We start from the raw sequence: 20,957 nt of genomic DNA on the forward strand, positions 1-20,957 counted from the left end.
GAATATAAAGGGGCTCCATGGTCTGCGGACGCGGCAGATATACCTTGAAGTCGCTGGAGCAGTCGTCTCGCCCCAAAGGTGATAGGACTGAGTCGCAGTACCTGGATCTGCACATTAAAAACATGCGCAGAAGCGGCATGAGTACATCACCGCGGTACTCAGTAAGTGCCAAGCCTAACCTTGGTCGGGTAGTGACGAGGAAGGTCGGGGCCCTACTGAGGTTAAATAAAATATAAAGTTTGACAGTGTAGAACAGAACAATATAAATAAATACAGCGGTAAAGTAACACGGGATATAAAAAGGGCAACAACAACTATTACAGAGACAAGGCAAAACACAGAAAGAAATGCGACTTAGCACCAAAATAACAACCGGTGATCTCCCAAGATACCGTCCTGTAGTCCCATATGTACATATCCAATGGATCTCCCGGGATCCCGTCTCGTAGTCCAACTCATAGTGTGCAGGGATCTATCGAAATCCCGTTCCGTAGTCCCAAATGTAAATATCCGGTACTGGAGGAATCTACCGGGTGCATTCCCATAGTTCCATATAACTGTGCAGGGGGATCTACTGGAATCCCACATCTGTAGTCCCACAATAAACAGACATGGGGGAGCTACCGGAATCCCATATCCGTAGTCCCAAAATAAATGCACAGCAGCAACAGGAAAATATGCAGAAATGGCAAAATTTCATATTAAAGCAACAAGTGATTCTACCCTAGCATGCTGCACAGAGGCTATTTGAGCAAGTAAAGCAATTAAGTCACTTAGACATGCTTTCCTAAGCTAACAACATGCTTAATAATGCAAGTAATAGAACTAGGAAAGGAAACATACTAGTAATTACTTAAAGAAAACCGAATTTCCAACAATTAGCACAAGTACGCACTCGTCACCTCACATACAAGTCATTTCAATTACCAAATATACAAAATCCTAAGGGGAAGGTCCCCCACACAAGGTTAGACAAGCCACTTACTCGAACCGGCTCAAAATCAACCTGAAATCGCGCTCTTGCCACAAGTATTGGACTCTAAATAGCACAAATCTATTCAATTCAATTGCATAATGTAAATAACATTTCAAGTAACTGATTCTACAAAGAAATTCTAAGCTAATATGCAAAATTAGGTAAAATGACCAAAATGCCCCTCGGGCCCACATCTCATAATCGGGTAAAATTTATATTTTCAAAATCCTTACGCTCTCACGAGTTCGTGCATACCAAAATTATCCAAATTTAAGATCAAATTTCCAATCAAAAGTTGAATTCTAGGTCTAAGAACTTTCTTCCAACTTTTCTCCAATTTTCATCTCCAATCCGAAATTAAATGATGAATTCATTCTTAGATTAATGGGTTACAAGAAAAAAGGAGTAAGGAATCGTTACCCAATTGATATCTCTAAAAATCCCTCATAATCTTGCTCAGATCCGAGCTCCTAAACTCTAGTTTTGATAAAAATGGATAAACCCTCGACTTTGAAATTTTATAATCTGCCAGATAAATCCTTCTTCGTGAACATGGAATGACCCTTGCATTTGTGAAGCACAACTTTGCTTGGGCCAGATTTCCTTCATTGTGAACACGTTGCCCCTATCGCGAACGTGATAGAAAACTTCTCCCTCATACACGAACGCGGGACCCTCTTCGCGAATGCGTAGACATATGACCTCTCAACTTCGCGAATGCGGGACCCTCTACACAAACGCGAAGCGTTAGGCTTCCACCAGCCCCACCTCCTCTTCGCGAACGCGAGGCCTCACTCGCGAACGTGAAGAAGGAAACCAGAACTGGAGACCTGCTGCATTATCTGCAATCCTCTAAGTCCAAAAATGACCCGTTGGGCATCAGAAACTCACCCAAGGCCCCCGGGACCTCAACCAAACCTGTCAACCTATCCTAAAACATAATTCAAACTTGTTCCAACCTTCGGAACACTCAAAACAACATCAAAACACCTATTTTTCATCGGATTCAAGCCTAAGAATTCCAAAAGCTCTAAAAATACGCTTTCGATCAAAAAGTCTATCTAAACTTGTCCAAATGATCTGAAATTTTGCACACACATCACATTAAACACTACGGAGCTACTCCAACTTCCGGAATTCCATTCCGACCCTCGGATCAAAATCTCACTATTCAACCGGAAACTTCAAATATTCAACTTTCGGCATTTCAAGCCTAAATTAGCTACGGACCTCCAAAACACAATCCGAACATGCCCCTAAGCCCGAAATCAACAAACTGAGCTAACAGAACCATCGGATTTCAATTCCGAGGCCATCTTCACGCTGTTCTGACTACGGTCAACTTTCCAACACTTAAGCTCTTATTTAGGGACTAAGTCTCCCAAAACTCTCCGAAACTCAAAACCGAATATCCCGACAAATCAAAATAGCAGAAATAAACTTTGGGAAAGTAGTTAATAGGGGATCGTGGCGTTAATTCTTAAGACAACCGGTCGGGTCGTCACAGCTAATGAAGGTTCAAAACCTGTAGAGGCCAATCAACAACTGACACGCATTTAATGCCTTGGAGACTGGACCGACGGGACGTTTCAGCAACCTTTTGCCGCTTACGTCATGATTTATGGAAGCGCGGTTCAGAAATTCTTATTGTTTCTCGTTATCTTCTCTGCGAAAAATGAGGGAACTATCTGTACACGGTCGAAATCGGGTTCGTCCATTGTATAACCAGCTGAGGCTGAAACATGACGGGTCAGAGCTCGAGCCCAGGTTAATTCGAACCAAGGCGCAAAGTTAAATCGTTGAGCTCGTGACTCTAGGATCGAACAATATCAAGGGAACTTTGTCGATCCAAATAACGGAAGGCCAAAATATCCATGATCGGTTGGATATCACGGCAAAATTCTCGGTACGCATCAAGGGGAGGCCGATTAATTATCAAATCATGAGATTGGTTACCATATATAAAATTGTATCAAGAGTAGGACTCCCCTACTATGTAAAGAGAGGTTTAATTATTTGTAAAACACATCATAATACACAGCAAAGAGCAATACACTATTATTTCTAGCTCTTATCATCTTGTTATTCTAATCTTATATCAGTTGAGGCATTTCTTAATTTGCATTTATTTTTCTATCATTAATTTCCATATTAACCTGTTTTCTCAATTGTATCAAGTTATATCACGTATCCTTAAAACCGCGTATAAATTTAATTGTTATCCAATTTTGAAGGGAAACAATCAGTGTTTAACAAGGTATCACAAGGACAAAAATTACTCCCTCCTTTTAATTTATATAATGCGGTTCGAATTTCAGAATTCAAATACAAATTTTTTTTTAGGTTTTTTCAAATAAAATTTACATATTTAAAAAAGTATATAACAATTTTTACAAGTCACAGTAATTAATAATTTAAAATACTTAAAAGATACATAAAAATAATGGTAAAGAAAAATTCATTTAACTTTCAAAATTCGATTTTTATCATATAAATTGGGATAAGGAGAGTATAATTTATTGATACTTAAGTATTCACAGTGCAAAAATTTTATAACATAATTATGTCCTTAATTCGTTATTCATATGCGAGCCTTATTCTTCCGCGAAAAATGGTTCAAATTTACCATAAATTATATAAAATTATCTATTTTTACTCTCAGTTAATAGCTGAAGCCAAAATTGCCCTCGTCGTTACCAAACTTGCATACATTTTCTCTTTTCACTGACATGCAATTATTACAACCACAAATCATGTGATTTTAATCGATAAAAAGAAAAATGATCATTTCGCATAATTAATACGTATATTTGGACCTTTACCCAAGAAAAAAAAGAAAAACATTCACTTGCTTATCTTTCTCTTTCATCATTAATCTAACTAGAATAAAGCAATAGTACTTCACATTGGAAGAGAAAAATATTTTATTTATGGTGTAAAAAGTATTTCTAAAGATAAGTTATTTCTTAAAAAGAAATCTCTGTGATAAGTATGACTAGTTGGTAACCTGGAAATAGAGTTTTATTCTATAATTTTAAGGAACCTAAATCAAGAACAAAAATTGTAACGATCCGATCGATCACTTTGAGCTTTGAAATTTTATTCGGCAGTTTGAGATCTTGAGTAACTTCATATTATATGGAACGATTTGCAAACATAGTTGGTTCTAATGTTCGCAAGGTTCGGGAAATATTTGATAGAGTGATTCTCAATTTGGATGTTTAAGTTGGAAGAGCTGTCCAATGTTTGACTTTTGAGTAACAACCTCGAAATCGAGATTTGAGGGGTTAAATAGGTTCCTATGGTGATTTTGGACTTGGGCGTGTATTCGGATTTTGATTCGGAGGTTCGTAGAATGTTTTGGCAACACTTGGCAATTCGAAGAACTAGAGAGTTCTCGAGTTTGACTGGGAGTTGGCTTTGTTGTTATCGGACGTATATTATGGCTTAGATACCTTGGACAAGTTCATTTAGTTTACTGGGACTTGTATGCAAAGTTTGATTATAGTCTGGAATGTCAAAGCACGATTCGGACGTATTCGGCGAAATTAGAATGTTGGAAAATTAAGAGAATAATTCAATTTTTGATTCATGAATTTGATTCCATTTGAGTTGTTTTGAGCCTTTTGATAAATTTGGATAATCTATTTGAACTTGTTAGTGTAATTAGATGGGGTCCAAAGTGTCACGACCCAAACTGGAAGGCCGCAACGGGCGTCCGGTCGTTACTTGTTGGCCACCACCACAACGTACATCAATAACCATACTAACAATCATAAGTAGGCCGAAAGGTCATCACGAGATAATCCTTAATATAACTTGAAAAATACACGACAAGGTACGACCCCAAATGATATACATGATATATATGGGCTAATAAGGCCGAACAAAATACCTATACACATGCCATATGTCTACAATCCTCTAAGGAGTACATAAATATCATAAGGTCGGGACAGGACCCTGCCATACCCATAAACATATGTATATAAGTATGCTGACTTAAAAAGGAAACTTCTGAGCAAGTGGAGTGCAACAACACCTTCCGCTTAACTTGTACTCTATTAGAAGGACCGGCAACCTGTCTATCGTGACATGTGGGCGTGAAATGCAGTGTCCCTAGGCAAAAGGGACCTTAGTACAAGTAAAATACCAACACAAGGTATGACCCCAAATGATATACATGAGATAAACAAAATACCTATACATATGCCATCTATCTACAATCCTCTAAGGAGTACATAAACATCATAAGATCGGGAAAAAACCCTTCTATACCCATAAACATATGCATATAAGAATACTGAATTAAAAAGGAAACTTCTGAGTAAGTGGAGTGAAACAACACCTTCCGCTTAACTTGTGGAATTGGATCCGCTCTTCTGTTAACATGAACATGAATTAGATTCTATTCTAATTCTTTATTCTTAAGAGAATCCCCCACCCAAACCATTCTTAAGACCACCAAGCTCTCTCGAATGAATTCTACTCTTTCTGCTTTCAAGCTACACCGGGGGCAAAATCTTTTCCCCACTAAGACGTGCATCTTTATGGCTATATCGTCCTGAAGACATTGGAAGGACCGACAAATTGTCTATAATGACATGTGGACATGAAATACAGTGTCCTTAGGCAAAAGGGACCTTAGTACAATTAAAGTAACAAGTATGTAAGGCAGATAACAACATAAGATAAAGACATCTATGTAATAGAGGAATGAAAAACTCAACATTTGCTTTGTATTACAACTATAGGCCATGATAGGTATGAATACAGTATATAAGCACAAATAGTGCTATCATATATATATATATATATATAGAGAGAGAGAGAGACCAAGCCTCTATGGGTATTATCATCATCATACTATCCACGTGATCAAGGGTGCATCTATAGCGGTGCCATAACATATATATGCGTATATAACACCATCGAAGTCACATACAGACTCATAATAGTGTGTGTGTTGTGTGTATCGCCAAGCCTCTATGGGCATCATCATCATTATCACACTATCCACGTGATCAGGGTTGCGTTTATAGCGGTGTCATACCATATATATGTATATATAACAGCACCTCGGAGTCACACATGGACTCATAATATCGTGTGTGTATATATATATATATATGCACACACACATGCACACGCGATGTGCAAGAGTCATAAAAAGACATCATAAACTTATTAGAGTGACGTAAGGTCGGTAAACCTCCGAATACGTTATGTGAGCTAACTCGTCAACAGATGATGTCACGCACAAAAATCCATCAACATGTGCCTTATATGAGATTCCAGGAATCAGAATATAGACACAATCATATAATTTTCATTGGAATGAAGAACTTGCAAATTTTCTAGTTACTAAAAATAGAACCTTATTAAAAGGGCATTCTTTTATGTTATGTTCGTTCGGAATCATGTGAAAAGAAAGAAAGAAAGTGCTTTAACATGGCTTAACCCTGTTAAGTCTTTAATAATTTCCAAGAAACTCTTCAAACAACTCAACTTAATCTAGAATAGAATATTGAGATTCATAATAAGTGTTAAGTAATGGCTAAGTCCGTAACTTAAGCTAATAGCTTGTTTATGTTAATTCGGGTAGCATCTCCCTTGCAACAAGGGTCTCCTCCAATACCATATACCAACAACAACCAGAGCAATCCAACAAGGATAAATATCAATAACAAGACACCATATAACAACAACAAGTCACAACTACTTCAGGACGAGCGCCAAGCTCCGATTGGAACCCGTATACCCCATATTACCCCTTATATACTCCTCACTTTAACTTAACAATATCCTTAATACATGTTTTAATTCATCATTATATTTGTAAAGCTCCTTAAACTCTCCATCTTATATTGATTCACTTAAGATATATTCCAACATGAAAGTACAGGGTGTCACATCCTTCCTCCCTTAGGAACATTCGTTCCCGAAAGTTAACTCTTAAAGACTTGCAAAATTCCCCGAAAGTCTCCTCTGTATACTGGACTAAAACCAACCCACACGCAGCCACTAAATATACCATACATGCTACACATGACCAATGTCTATAAATGGTAACACTTGGCCTCACACGGTCATCAATCATAAGTACTGCAAGTCAAAAATAAGAGCTCACCTCAGGACCTATTGGTTTTAACTGGGTTGTGCTATAATATCCTATCTACAGCCATATACACAATTTGAAATAGGTGGCGGTTTTTAGATTTCATCTCTTCAACATCATCCCATGTCATTTCTTCAAGGTTCTTATTTTATCATAATACCTTCATGGAGGCTACCTTGTTGATCGTCAACTTACAGATTTGTCAATCAAAAATAGCCACCAAAATCTCCTTATAAGATAAATCATCTGTAATTCGAATGTCATCAACTGGGATAACCCGAGAAGGGTCTCCAATGCACTTTCATAGCATTGATAATGGACTGACTCTAACTCTGGAGGCAATTCAAGCTCATAAGCTACTCTGCCTATCTGTCAAATGACTCGGTAAGGCACCATATATCTCGGGCTAAGCTTGCCATTCTTATTGGATCTTATGACACATTTCATAGGCGACATCTTAAGGAATACCCCGTCATTATGACTTCCATACATTCTCACTTTAGGAATTTTTTATTCTACAACCTTGGCCATCGTGTAAATTTTATTTTTTTGACGACCCGGCCAGTCGTCTCATGATTTACTGCTCTATTTTCCCCATTTCTACTTCTTCATTCTTTGTTTATCCGTTTTATGGGGCATCGGGTTGGTCGGATCGAATCCAGAATAATTTTGGTAAGGTTTGAAACACTTAGTCTCTTTGAGGAAGCTTAAGTTGGAAAAGTCAACTGGATATTGACTTATATGTTAGAGGGCTTGGATGTGAGTTACGATGGTTTGTATAGCTTCGGGAGGTGATTTGGGACTTAGGAGTGTGATCGGAATGAGTTTTGAAGGTCAGGAGTAGATTTAGGCTTGAATTGGCAAAAATGGATTTTTGGCGATTTCCGATCAGTAGGTGAGATTTTGATATAGGGGTCGGAATGGAATTCTGAGAGTTGTAGTAGCTCTTTTGTGTCATTTGGGATGTGTGTGATAAATTTCAGGTCATTCGGATGTGGTTTGGTTTGGTTTTTGATCAAAAGCGGAATTCGGGAGATTTTGGAAACTTAGGCTTGAATCCGATGTGTTTTAGTTGATTTGATGTTGTTTGAGGTATTTTGAAGATTTATAAAAGTTTGAATAATATTTTGGGATATGTTTGTGCCTTCGGTTGAGGTCCTGAGGGCCTCAGGGGAGTTTCGGGTGGTCAATCAGATCATTTCTTGATGTTTGGAGTTGCAAATTTTGGTTTCAGCTGTTGCAGGTATTTTACTCTTTGCGTTCGCGTATAGTTAGTTAAGGAAGGTGGAATATAAGCCTTCATGTTCGTGAGGAAGGCTACGCATTAGCAAAGGGCTAAGTGTGTGTGCATCGCGTTCGCGGGGTGGTGTTTTGTTCGCATAGAAGAAAATGGGCAGCTGAGCTTCAGTGGATTTTTATTGATCGAGTTCACAATAGGCGGAATGCGATCTCGAAGATTGGTCTGAGAAAAGCATCGCGTTCGCAATGGGGAGGTCGCGATCGTGAAAGAGGAAAATTGGTCAAAGTTAATTAGTGCTTCGCGATCGCGAGGCTTTGACCGCGTTCGCGAAGAAGGATTTCAGGCCTGGGCAGAATCTTTAAATACTTGTCTTGTCCGCAATTTTGGGGTTTATTTTCTCCATTGTTGGTCGTTTTTGGAACTTTTTGAAGGGGATTGAAGAGGGATTCAAGGGGAATCACTTGGAGGTAAGATTCTTGAACTTTAAACTCGATTCTAATGTGAATTCCACCTAAATAATCATGGAAATTAAGCCAAAAATTGAAGAACTAGGGCTTGGAATCTTAGACCTTTGATTGAGGATTGGAAGGACCATTTGAGGTCGGATTTCAGAACTTTTGATATGTATGAACTCGTGGGGAGATAAGGAACTTATTGATGTAAAAATTATTGAATTCCGAGACGTGGGCCCAGGGGTCGGGTTTTGGTAATTTCGGGATACATGTTGTAAATTAATTATTTTCGCTTGGGCTTCATTCCCTTAGCATAGTCGTGATTCTGATTTTGGATAGATTCGACGCGAGTGGAGGCCGATTCGAGGGGCAAAGGCGTTGCGAGCTAGAGATTTGACCGGATTAAGGTGAGTAATGATTGTAAATGATGTTCTGAGGGTATGAAACCCTGGACTTGCATATCGTTGTGCTATATTGAGGTGACACACATGCTTGATGACGCTCGTGGGGTCGTGCACTGTTGGGGATTGTGACTTAGTCCGTCCCGGATTACTATTTTACCGTGTATTTAAATGAAATCTATTTGATATCATCATGATTTGGGCTGAATGCCATATTTGGGCCTTGTGCCAACTATTTGAACCCTTCGGGGATTTTTTATTGATATTTCCTTACTTTTTTTACTTTGTACTTGAACTCAATCATGATATATTTCAATGTTTTCGTACTCAGCCATGTTTACTATGTTTTGAATACTTAAATGAACTTTTAAATGATAATTGGGCTGAGAATCACTATTTTACTGTTGCCCGAGCGCTTGTGAGGATTTTGACTGAGTAAGGCCGAGGGCCTATGTTGTGAGGAAACATTTTATACTGATTATGAGGCCGAGGGCCTGAGATATGTACGCCATGAGGTGTCTTGATTGATATGAGCCGAGGGCCTAGTGATGATGTCATGAGATGGCTTGATACTGCGCTTGGGCCGTAAGGGGCCCCTCCAGGAGTCTTCACACCTCCAGTGAGCGCAGGTACCCATTGTGATGTGAGATTGAGCCCGAGGGGCTGGTATTGTTTTAAGATGTTGCCCGAGGGAAGATTTGTTGATACGGTGCCCGAGGGACGAACCTTTATGTGTTTATCTTTTCTTAATTGTCTGTCAATTACCATGCTTAATTGTTGAAAAAGGATTTTCATGAAGTTTAATTTGAGTTAAAGGATTCTTACTTATCTTTCACTGGTTTACTGTTTTAATGGTTTTACTGCTTCATTATAGCATGCTTTTGTGCCTTACGTCATTTTTTGCTTTCAGTCTTTATTTATGATTATTACTCACTGAGTTGGAGTACTCACTTTACTCTCTGCACCCCATGTGCAGATTCAGGTGTATCTGGTCCCGCTCTCAAGTGTTGATCATTTCCGGCTCAAGCGGATCCGAGGAGTCTCTAGGTAGCTGTTGGCATTTGCAGCCCGGAGCTCTTCCCTATATTTCTTCTTCATGTTCTTGGTTTTTTGTATTAAACTCTTTAGTTTGATTTGGAGTATTCCATTTTGTTAGATGCTCATGACTAGTGACATCCGGGTATTAGGCTATGTTGGGTTATTTTCCGCGAATTATGCTATTTACTACTTAAACCTTGGTTTGTTTGATCATGCTTAGACTGTCTCTTAATTCTTAACAGTTAAATACTGAAATGGGTAGAGTCGGCTGGCCTTCTCTTCACGAGAGGCGCCATCACGACCGGGTCCGGGTTTAGGGTCGTGACAAATTGGTATCAGAGCCTAGGTTACATAGGTCTCACGAGTCATGAGCAAGCTTAGTAGAGGCTCGCAGATCGGTACGGAGATGTCTGTATTTATCCTCGAGAGGCTGCAGAACCTTTAGGAAAAACTTCATATTCTTGAAATTTTTATCGTGCGAATTTGTTGATCCGAGTACTAAACTTATGTTATTCTATTCTCTCACAGATGGTAAGGACACGCGCTACCGGCCAGGATGGACAACCACCAGTTTTGGCCACCAGAGGCCGAGGATGCGATCGTGGTCGTGGTGGGGGCAGAGCAGCTAGGGCAGCACCTGCAGATCCACCAGCTGCCCCAGTTCAGGATCAGGTCCCAGTTATGGACGCTCCAGCAGCACCAGCTCAGGCACCAGTTGTGCCCATTATCATTCCAAGTTTTTAGGAGGCCTTGGCTCAGATCTTATCAGTTTGCATTGTCCTAGCTCAGGAGATTTCAGCCACTACAGCTGTAGCTACTTCTTAGGCCAGGGGAGGCAAACAGACTCCCGCCGCTCGCACACTTGAGCAAGTCGTGCAGAGACTTTAAACGTCGGGGGCACATCCAGCCTAGCCGGTTGCAGCTGCTCAGGACTATGTAGTTCCTGCCATGCTAGAGGACATGCAGTGTAGGTTGGAGAGGTTTGGTAGACTTTAGCCTCTGACCTTCATTGGTGCAGAGGGCTAGGATGCTCAGGGCTTCTTGGATAAGTGTCAGACGATGCTTCGTATAGAGGTTATTCTGGAGACCAGCATGGTAGCTTTCACTACTTATCAGTTTTCTTGAGCTGCCTTCACTTTGTGGGAGGCTTTTGAGAGGCGTAGGCCTTTTGTTGCAGCACCCCTTACATGGCAGCAGTTCTCCGTTCTCTTTCTTGAGAAGTATGTGTCGCAGTCCTGCAGAGAAAAGCTGCGTAGGGAGTTTGACTGGTTGCGTCAGGGAGAGATGACTGTGATGCAGTATGAGATGATATTCTCCGAGTTAGCTCGTCATGCTATTTGTATGGTTCTGACAAATAGAGAGAGGATTAAAAGGTTTGTTAATGGCCTTACTTATTAGCTTCGTATTCTCATGACCAGGGAGAGGGTGATTGGTGCTACCTTTGAGGAGGTTGTAGACATTGCTCGGGAGATTGAGTCTGTTCGTCACCAGGAGCATGAGGAGAGGGGGGCCAAGAGGCCTTGAGGATCTGGTAGTTACATAGGTACTCCTTTGAGAGGTTAGTTTCAGCACGGCAGAGGTCGTCCATTAAAGCATGCTTACCAGTTCACCCGGGTTATCGTGGAGCGTCATCGGGTCATGGTTTTCTAGTTCTCATTAGGGACAGTCATCACTTAGTTCCCTTCCAGCTCAGAGTTCATCCTGTGCTCCATCAGTTTAGGGCTCTTCTATGCCGAGTGCATCTTCTAGTCACTCCGGTGCGAGGGGTTCACTTCAGCCCCCTTCTCCAGCATATGGGAGTTGTTATGAGTATGGGGAGATGGGCCATATGTGGAGGCAGTGTCCTCGTTGTCTTGTGAGTTCATCTCAGCAGAGGGGTCAATCATCGGCTTTGGCGCCAGTTACTTCATCACCACCTGCCCAGCCAGCTAGGGGTGGAGGTCAGTCAGATTGGGGTCGCCCAGAGGAGAAGGCCAATCAGGTGGTAGTTAGGCCCATTTCTATGCACTCCCAGGCAGACCCAATGTTATTGCTTCAGATGCTGGTATTACAGGTATTGTTTCAGTCTTCCACAAAGATGTCTCTATATTATTTGATCCTGGTTCCATCTTTTCTTATGTGTCTTCATACTTTGCTCGTTATTTGGGTACGCCCCGTGAGTCTCTTGCTTCACTTGTTCATGTATCTAACCCGGTGGGCGATACTGTTATTGTAGACCGTGTGTACCGGTCGTGTGTGGTGACTATTGGGGGTCTGGAGACCCATGTGGATCTTTTATTATTGTGTACGGTGGATTTTGATGTCACTTTGGCATGGATTGGCTAACTCCTAGTCATGTTACTCTGGACTGTCTGCGAAGACAGTCACATTGGCTATACCGGGTGTGCCACGGATTGAGTAGCGAGGTGTGACTGATTATGTCCCCAGTAGAGTGATCTCACTCTTGAAAGCCCAGCATATGGTTTGGAAGGGTTGTCTTTCGTATTTAGCCTTTGTGAAGGATGTCGGTGTTGAGACTCCCAGTATTGATTTTGTTCCAGCTGTGAGGGATTTTCCCGATGTGTTTCCTGCAGGCCTGCCAAGTATGCCACCGGATAGGGATATTGATTTTGGTATTGACCTAGTGCTGGGCACTCAGCCCATTTCTATTTTGCCGTATCGTATGGCACCAGCGGAGTTAAAAGAATTAAAGGAACAACTTCAGGAACTCCTTTATAAAGGGTTCATTCGGCCTAGTGTGTCACCTTGGGGTGCGCCGATTCTATTTGTGAAGAAGAAGGATGGCACTATGAGGATGTGCATTGATTATAGGCAATTGAACAAGGTAACAATTAAGAACAAGTATCCTTTGCCTCGCATTGATGATTTATTCGACCAGCTTCAGGGAGCGAGAGTGTTCTCCAAGATTGATCTCCGTTCAGGTTATCACCAGTTGAAGATCAGGGACTCGGATATTCATAAGACAGCTTTTAGGACCCGATATGGTCATTATGAGTTCTTGGTGATGTCCTTTGGGCTGACCAATGCCCCCAACAACATTCATGCATTTGATGAATATCGTGTTTCGGTCTTATCTCGACTCGTTTGTCATAGTCTTCATTGATGATATTCTAGTGTATTCGCATAGTCAGGAGAAGCACGCGGAGCATTTGAGAGTTGTGTTGCAGAGATTGAGAGAGGAGAAGCTTTATGCAAACTTATCTAAGTGTGAGTTTTGGCTTAGTTCAGTGGCTTTCTTGGGGCACGTGGTGTCCAACGAGGGTATTCAGGTTGATCCGAAGAAGATAGAGGTGGTTCAGAGTTGGACCAGACCATCCTCAGCCATAGAGATTCGCAACTTTCTTAGTTTGGCGGGTTATTATTGCCGTTTTGTTCAGGGATTTTCATCTATTGCATTGCCCTTGACCAAGTTGACTTAAAAGGGTGCTTAATTTGTATGGTCAGACGAGTGTGAGGAGAGCTTTCAGAAGCACAAGACAGCCTTGACCACAGCTCCAGTATTGTTTCTATCATCAGCTTCAGGTTCATATACCATGTATTATGATGCTTCGAGAGTTGGTATTGATTGTGTATTGATATAAGAGGATAGAGTTATTGCTTATGCTTCTCTTCAGTTGAAATCCCATGAGAAGAACTACCCCGTTAATGATTTGGAGTTGGCTGCCATAGTTCACTCATTGAAGATTTGGAGGCATTACTTGTATGGTGTGTCTTGTGAGGTGTTTACTGATCATCGTAGCGTCCAGCACTTGTTCAAACAGAAGGATCTCAATTTCAGGCAGCGGAGGTGGTTGGAGTTGCTTAAGGATTAAGATATCAATATATTGTACCATCGGGGAAAGGCCAATGTGGTGCCCGATGCCTTGAGCCAAAATGCGGTGAGTATGGGGAGTTTGGCATATATTTCAGTTGTGGAGAGACCTCTTGCAGTTGATGTTCAGGCCTTGGCTAATCGGTTCGCGAGGTTAGATATTTCGGATCCTAGTCAGGTATTGGCTTGTGTGGTTTCTCGGTCTTCCTTATATGATTGCATCAGAGAGCGCCAGTATGATGATCCGCATTTTCTTGTCCTTAAGGACAAAGTTCAGCATGATGATGCCAGAGATATAACCATTGCTGATGATGGGGTGTTGAGGATGTAAGGCCGGATTTATGTGCCTAATGTGGATGGGCTATGGGAGTTGATTGTGGAGGAAGCCCATAGCTCGCGGTATTCTATTCATTCGAGTGCCGTGAAGATGTATCATGATTTGAGGCAGCACTATTGGTGGACGAGAATGAAGAAAGACATTGTAGGATTTGTAGCTCGGTGTCTCAGTTGTCAGCAGGTGATATATAAGCATCAGAGACCAGGTGGCTTGCTTCAGCGGATAGATATTCTAGAGTGGAAGTGGGAGAGGATCACTATGGACTTTGTAGTTGGACTTCTATGGACTTTGAAGAAGTTCGATGCTATTTAGGTGACCAAGTTCGCACACTTTATTCCGGTGTGTACTACCTATTCTTCAGAGCAGTTGGCAGGGATTTATATTCGGGAGATTGTTTGCTTGCATGGTGTCCCCGTTTCCATCATTTCAGATAGGGTCACTCAGTTTACATCACAGTTTTGGAGGTATGTGCAGTGAGAGTTGGGTACTCAGGTTAAGTTGAGCACAGCTTTTCACCCTCAAACAGACGGGCAGTCCGAACACACTATTCAGATATTGGAGGACATGTTACGTGCTTCTGTCATTGATTTCGGAGGGTCATGGGATCAGTTTCTACTGCTTGCAGAGTTTACTTATAACAATAGCTACCAGTTGAGTATTCAGATGGATCCATATGATGCTTTGTATGGGAGGCGGCGTAGATCTCGAGTTGGTTGGTTTGAGCTCGGTGAGGATAGGCTATTAGGGACAGACTTGGTGCAGGATGCTTTGGAAAAGGTGAAGGTGATTTTGGATAGGCTCCATGCAGCGCAGTCAAGACAGAAGAGTTATGCTTATAGGAAGGTTCGAGATGTGTCCTACATGGTTAGTGAGAAGGTTCTGTTAAAGGTTTCACCCATGAAGGGTGTTATGAGATTTGGGAAGAAAGGAAAATTTAGTCATCAGTTCATTGGGCCTTTTGAGGTGCTTCGGAGGATTAGGGAGGTGGCTTATGAGCTTGCTTTGCCACCCAGCTTGTCGAGTGTGCATTCGTTATTTCATGTTTCTATGCTCTGGAAGTATATAGGGGATTCATCTCATGTTTTGGATTTTAGCACAGTTCAGTTGGATGATGATTTGACCTATGATGTGGAGCCAGGAGCTATTTTGGGTCGTCAGGTTCGAAAGTTGAGGTCAAAGGATATAACTTTAGTGAAAGTGCAGTAAAGAGGTCAGCCCGTAGAGGAGGCTACCTGGGAGACCGAGTGGGAGATGCGGAGCAGATATCCTCACCTATTTGAGGCTTCAAGTATGTTTCTTGACTCGTTCGAGGACGAACGTCTGTTTAAGTTAGGGAGGATGTGACGACCCGGCCAGTCGTCGCATAAGTTACCACTCCGTTTTTCCCATTTCTGCTTCTTTATGCTTTGTTTATCTGTGTTATGGGGTAGCGGGTTGGTCGGGTCGAATCCGGAATGATTTTGGTAAGGTTTGAGACACTTAGTCTCTTTTGAGGAAGCTTAAGTTGGAAAAGTCAACCGGATGTTGACTTATGTATTAGAGGGCTTGAATCTGAGTTTCGATGGTTCAGATAGCTTTGGGAGGTCCTTAGGGACTTAGGAACGTGATCGGAATGAGTTTTGGAGGTCCGGAGTAGATATAGGCTTGAATTGGCAAAAATGGATTTTTGACGATTTCCGGTTGGTAGGTGAGATTTTGATATAGGGACGGGAATGGAAATTTAAGAGTTGTAGTAGCTCCATTGTGTCATTTGGGATATGTTTGCAAAACTTCAGGTCATTCGGACGTGGTTTGGTTTGGTTTGGTTTTTGATCAAAAGAAGAATTCGAAAGATTTTGGAAACTTAGGCTTGAATCCGATCTGTTTTGGTTCATTTGATGTCGTTTGAGGTGTTTCAAAGATTTGTACAAGTTTGAATAAGGTTTTGGGATATGTTTGTGCCTTTGGTTGAGGTCCCGAGGGCCTCGGGGGAGTTTCAGGTGGTCAATCAGATCATTTGTTGATGTTTAGAGTTGCAGATTTTGGTTTTAGCTGTTGCAGGTATTTTACTCTTAGCGTTTGCGAGTGGACCCTCGCGTTCATGAAGAATCAGTTGAGGAAAAGGTGGAATTTAAGCCTTCGCATTCGCGAGGAAGGCTACGCGTTCGGGAAGGGCTAAGTGTGTGTGCATCGCGTTCGCGGGGTGGTGTCGCGTTCGCATAGAAGAAAATGGGCAGCTGACCTTCAGTGGATTTATATTCATCGTGTTCACGATAGGCGGAATGCGATCGCGAAGATTGGTCTGAGCAAAGCATCGCATTCGCGATAGGGAGGTTGCGATCGTGAAAGAGGAAAATTGGTCAAAGTTAATTTGTGCTTCGCGATTGCGAGGCTTTGACCGCGTTAGCGAAGAAGGATTTCAGGCCTGGGCAGGATCTTTAAATACTTGTCTTGTCCGGAATTTTGGAGTTTATTTCCTCCATTGTTGGTCGTTTTTGGAGCTTTTTGATGGGGATTGAAGAGGGATTCAAGTGGAATCACTTGGAGGTAAGATTTTTGGACTTAAAACTTGATTCTAATGTGAATTCCACCTAAATAATCGTGGAAATTAAGCCAAAAATTGAAGAACTAGGGCTTGGGAACGTCGATCTTTTATTGAGGATTTGAAGGACCATTTGAGGTCGAATTTCCGAACTTTTGATATGTATGAACTCATGGGGAGATAAGGAACCTATTGATGTAAAAATTATTGAATTCCGAGACGTGGACTCGGGGGTCGGTTTTTGGTAATTTTTGGGATTTATGTTGTAAATTGATTATTTTCGCTTGGGCTTCATTCCCTTAGCATATTTGGACGTCGTGATTCTGATTTTGGATAGACTCGACGCGAGTGGAGGCCGATTCGAGGGACAAAGGCGTTGCAAGTTAGAGATTTGACCGGATTGAGGTGAGTAATGATTGTAAATGATGTTCTGAGGTGACGCACACACTTGATGACGAGCATGGGGTCGTGCACTATTGAGGATTGTGACTTAGTCCGTCCCGGATGACTATTTTACCACGTATTTGACTGAAATCTATTTGCTATCATCATGATTTGGGTTGAATGCCATATTTTGGGCCTTGTGCCAACTATTTGAACCCTTCGGGAATTTTTTAATGATATTTCTTCACTGTTTTGACTTGATAATTGAACTCAGTCATGATATATTTCACTGTTTTTGTACTCAGCCATGTTTACTATATTTTAAATACATAAATGATCTTTTAAATGATAATTGGGCTGAGAATCACTATTTTACTGTTGCCCGAATGGTTTGTGAGGATTTTGACTGACTAAGGTCGAGGGCCTGTGTTTTAAGGAAATATTTGATACTGATTATGAGGCTGAGGGCCTGAGATATGTACGTCACGAGGTGGCTTGATTGATATGAGACCGAGGGCCTAGTGATGATGCCACAAGATGGCTTGATATTACGCTGGGGCCGTAATGGGCCCCTTCAGGATTCTTCACACCCCCAGTGAGTGCGGGTACCCATTGTGATGTGAGATTGAGCCCGAGGGGCTGGTATTGTTCGAAGATGTTGCCCGAGGGGTGGATTTGTTGATACGGTGCCCGAGGGGCGAACCTTTATGTGTTTATCTTTTCTTAATTGCCTGTCAATTACCATGCATAATAGTTGAAAAAGGCTTTTCATGAAGTTAAATTTGAGTTAAAGGACTCTTACCTATCTTTTACTGGTTTACTGTTTTAATGGTTTTACTGCTTCATTATAGCACGCTTTTGTGCCTTAAGTGATTTCCTGCTTTCAGTCTTTATTTATGATTATTACTCACTGAGTTGGAGTACTCATTTACTCCATGCACTCCGTGTGCAGATTCAGCCGTATCTGGTCCCGCTACTGAGTGCTGATCATTTCCGGCTCAGGCGGATTCGAGGAGTCTCTAGATAGTTATTGCCGTTCGCAGCTCGGAGCTCTTCCCTATGTTTCTCCTTCATGCTCTTGGTTTTCTGTATTAAACTCTGTAGTTTGATTTGGAGTATTCTGTTTTGTTAGATGCTCATGACTAGTGACACCCCGGTATTGAACTTTGTTGGGTTATTTCCGTGAATTATGCTATTAACTGCTTAAACCTTTCTTTATTATGTCATGCTTAGAATGTTTCTTAATGCTTAACTGTTAAATACTAAAATGGGTAGAGTCGGGTGGCCTTGTTTTCACGAGAGGCGCCATCACGACTGGGTCCAGGTTTAGGGTCGTGACAATTTTGGTGCTCTTAGAACAAAATACAGTCCTCACCTTGGCTCTCATAGTTCTCATTTTACTTTTCTTAAGCTTAGTTATCAGTTTGTTACTTGTAACATCGCTATTCAACCCTTCTTAGCACCTTGTATATGGATATACGTATATTTCTGCTCCGCTTGGGAAGTGATTGATTTAGGATAGGCTTCAGCTTCGCAGCCTCGTATTCTAGCCTCTTGACTTATCCCGGTCTCGTAAAAATTTATATTTGACTTGTCATCTTAGCTCGCTTACATTCTTGATCTTTTAAATTAGTGTACTTCTATAAAAGTTCGCACGTTGCTATTTTAAGCATAGCTTGTCCTAACGGACACTTTTGAACTGAATGGTGGATATGGAGAATTGTTCATCCATGTTATACTTTATAGTCCATGATCGTCTTTGAAGTACCGACCATATGACATCATTCGTCTCATATCATGTCTTCTTATTTCTACAATATTCTAGATTACGACTCTACTATCGTCTGTGGTCTTTCTCGAATATTAATAATTATTCTCCCTCTCCCTAGTAATATCTTGGATCCTCCTAGTCTTTTGGGAGTTCATGCGATGTTTCATAATTCCATGCTTTGAAAGTATTTTGAAGATAAGTCACATATTTTGGACTTCACCAAAGTACAGTTAGATAAGAACATGGCTTATGAGGAAGAGCCGATGGCCATTTTGCAGGTTCAAAAACTGAGATCAAAAGATATTACATTGGTGAAGGTTCAGTGGAGAGGTCAATCGGTAAGGCTTCTTTGGAGACCGAATCAAATGAAGCAGATATCATAATCTTTTTGACATTCCTTGTATGAAGCTAAACCTGTTTGAGGACAAATATTTATTTAAAAGGGGAAGGATATAAGGTCCTGGTCGATTGTTTTGTGTATTTGAGCCCCATTCTCCTATTTGATGCTTTACTTATGTGTATTTATTGTTTTATGACTTGCGGGGTTGGTTGGTTTGGTTTCAAGGAGTTTTTAGTGTGCATTGGGACACTAAGTCTCCTTTTGGAAGCTTAAGTTGATAGAGTTGTCCAAGATTCGACTTTTGTGTACACTACTTTGGATTAGAGATTTAGTTATTACAATAGGTTCGTATGGTAATTAGGACTAAGGCATATGTTTGAATTTGTATTTGGAGGTAGAAGATTTTGAGCTTGTTAGCCACAAGGTCACAATTTGAAGAATTGGAAAGTTCTTATGTTTGACCGATAGTTGACTTTGATGATATGGGGCTATAAATATTATTCTAAACCCTGGAATGGGTTTGTATTGTTGTTTGAAACTTGTGCACACAGTTTTATTGTAACGTATATTGGTTAGACTTGAATCGGACGCTTGGTTGGAAGTTTGGAAGTTCTTTAACTCAAGAAAAGTTAAACTAGTGATTTTAACTTTGATTCGTTGATATGATGTTATCGTATGTGTTTGGAGGCATAGGATAGGTTCGGGTTGTGTTTGTCGGCTTGTTTAGTATGATTGGATGTGGTCTAGGTGGCTTAGGTAGGTTTCAAACTCCCCAAAGCATGTTTGGAGTCGGCTGATATGTTGGTATCTGGTGTGGACCGCGTATGCGAAGGGATTCTCACATTCGCGATAAAAGATTTAGAGCTGGGGAGGATTTGTTCTTTGTGTCCCCCCTAGAGGATCACAATCGCGATGTCATGTGGAGTTGTTCTTCACTTTCGCACCTAAAAGGTTGCATTCGCGATGGACAGTTGGGAGCTGGGGGCTTTGGCTTTAGCTTTGGCGTTCGTGGGGGCTTGGTCACGTAGAAGGCTGGTAAGAAAGCTTCACGTTACAAAGTGGAATTTCAGACAGAAACATATTTGTACTTCGCGAACACGAGGCTTGGACTACCATTGCAAAGGGTACCCCTGCGAAGAATATTTAAGTTATCATTTCAAGATATTGGCCCATTCTCTCATATTTGAATGCTAGACTTGGAGAGGGGCAATTTTGTGTAACGGCCTGACCGATTGTTTTGAGCTTTATTATTCTGTTAGGCGGTTTGAGACTTTGAGTCATATGTTGCATTTTAACTTTCATATATGGTTGGTTCTGATGTTCGAGGGGTTAAAATTGATTTGGTAGAGTGTTTCTCAACTTGGAACCTTTAAGTTGGAAGAGCTGACCAAGGTTTGACTTTCGAGTAAACGGCCTCAGAATCAGGATTTGATGGTTTCAATATGTTTATATGGTGATTTTGACTTGGACGTATGTTTGAATTTGATTTAAATTTTCCTAGTTGATTTTGACACTAGTTGTCGAAATATGACAATTTGCAGAATTAGAGAGTTCATAAGTTTAACCGG

Source organism: Nicotiana sylvestris, chromosome 4, assembly GCF_000393655.2.
Source record: "Nicotiana sylvestris chromosome 4, ASM39365v2, whole genome shotgun sequence".
In the NCBI taxonomy this organism is placed as follows: Eukaryota; Viridiplantae; Streptophyta; class Magnoliopsida; order Solanales; family Solanaceae; genus Nicotiana; species Nicotiana sylvestris.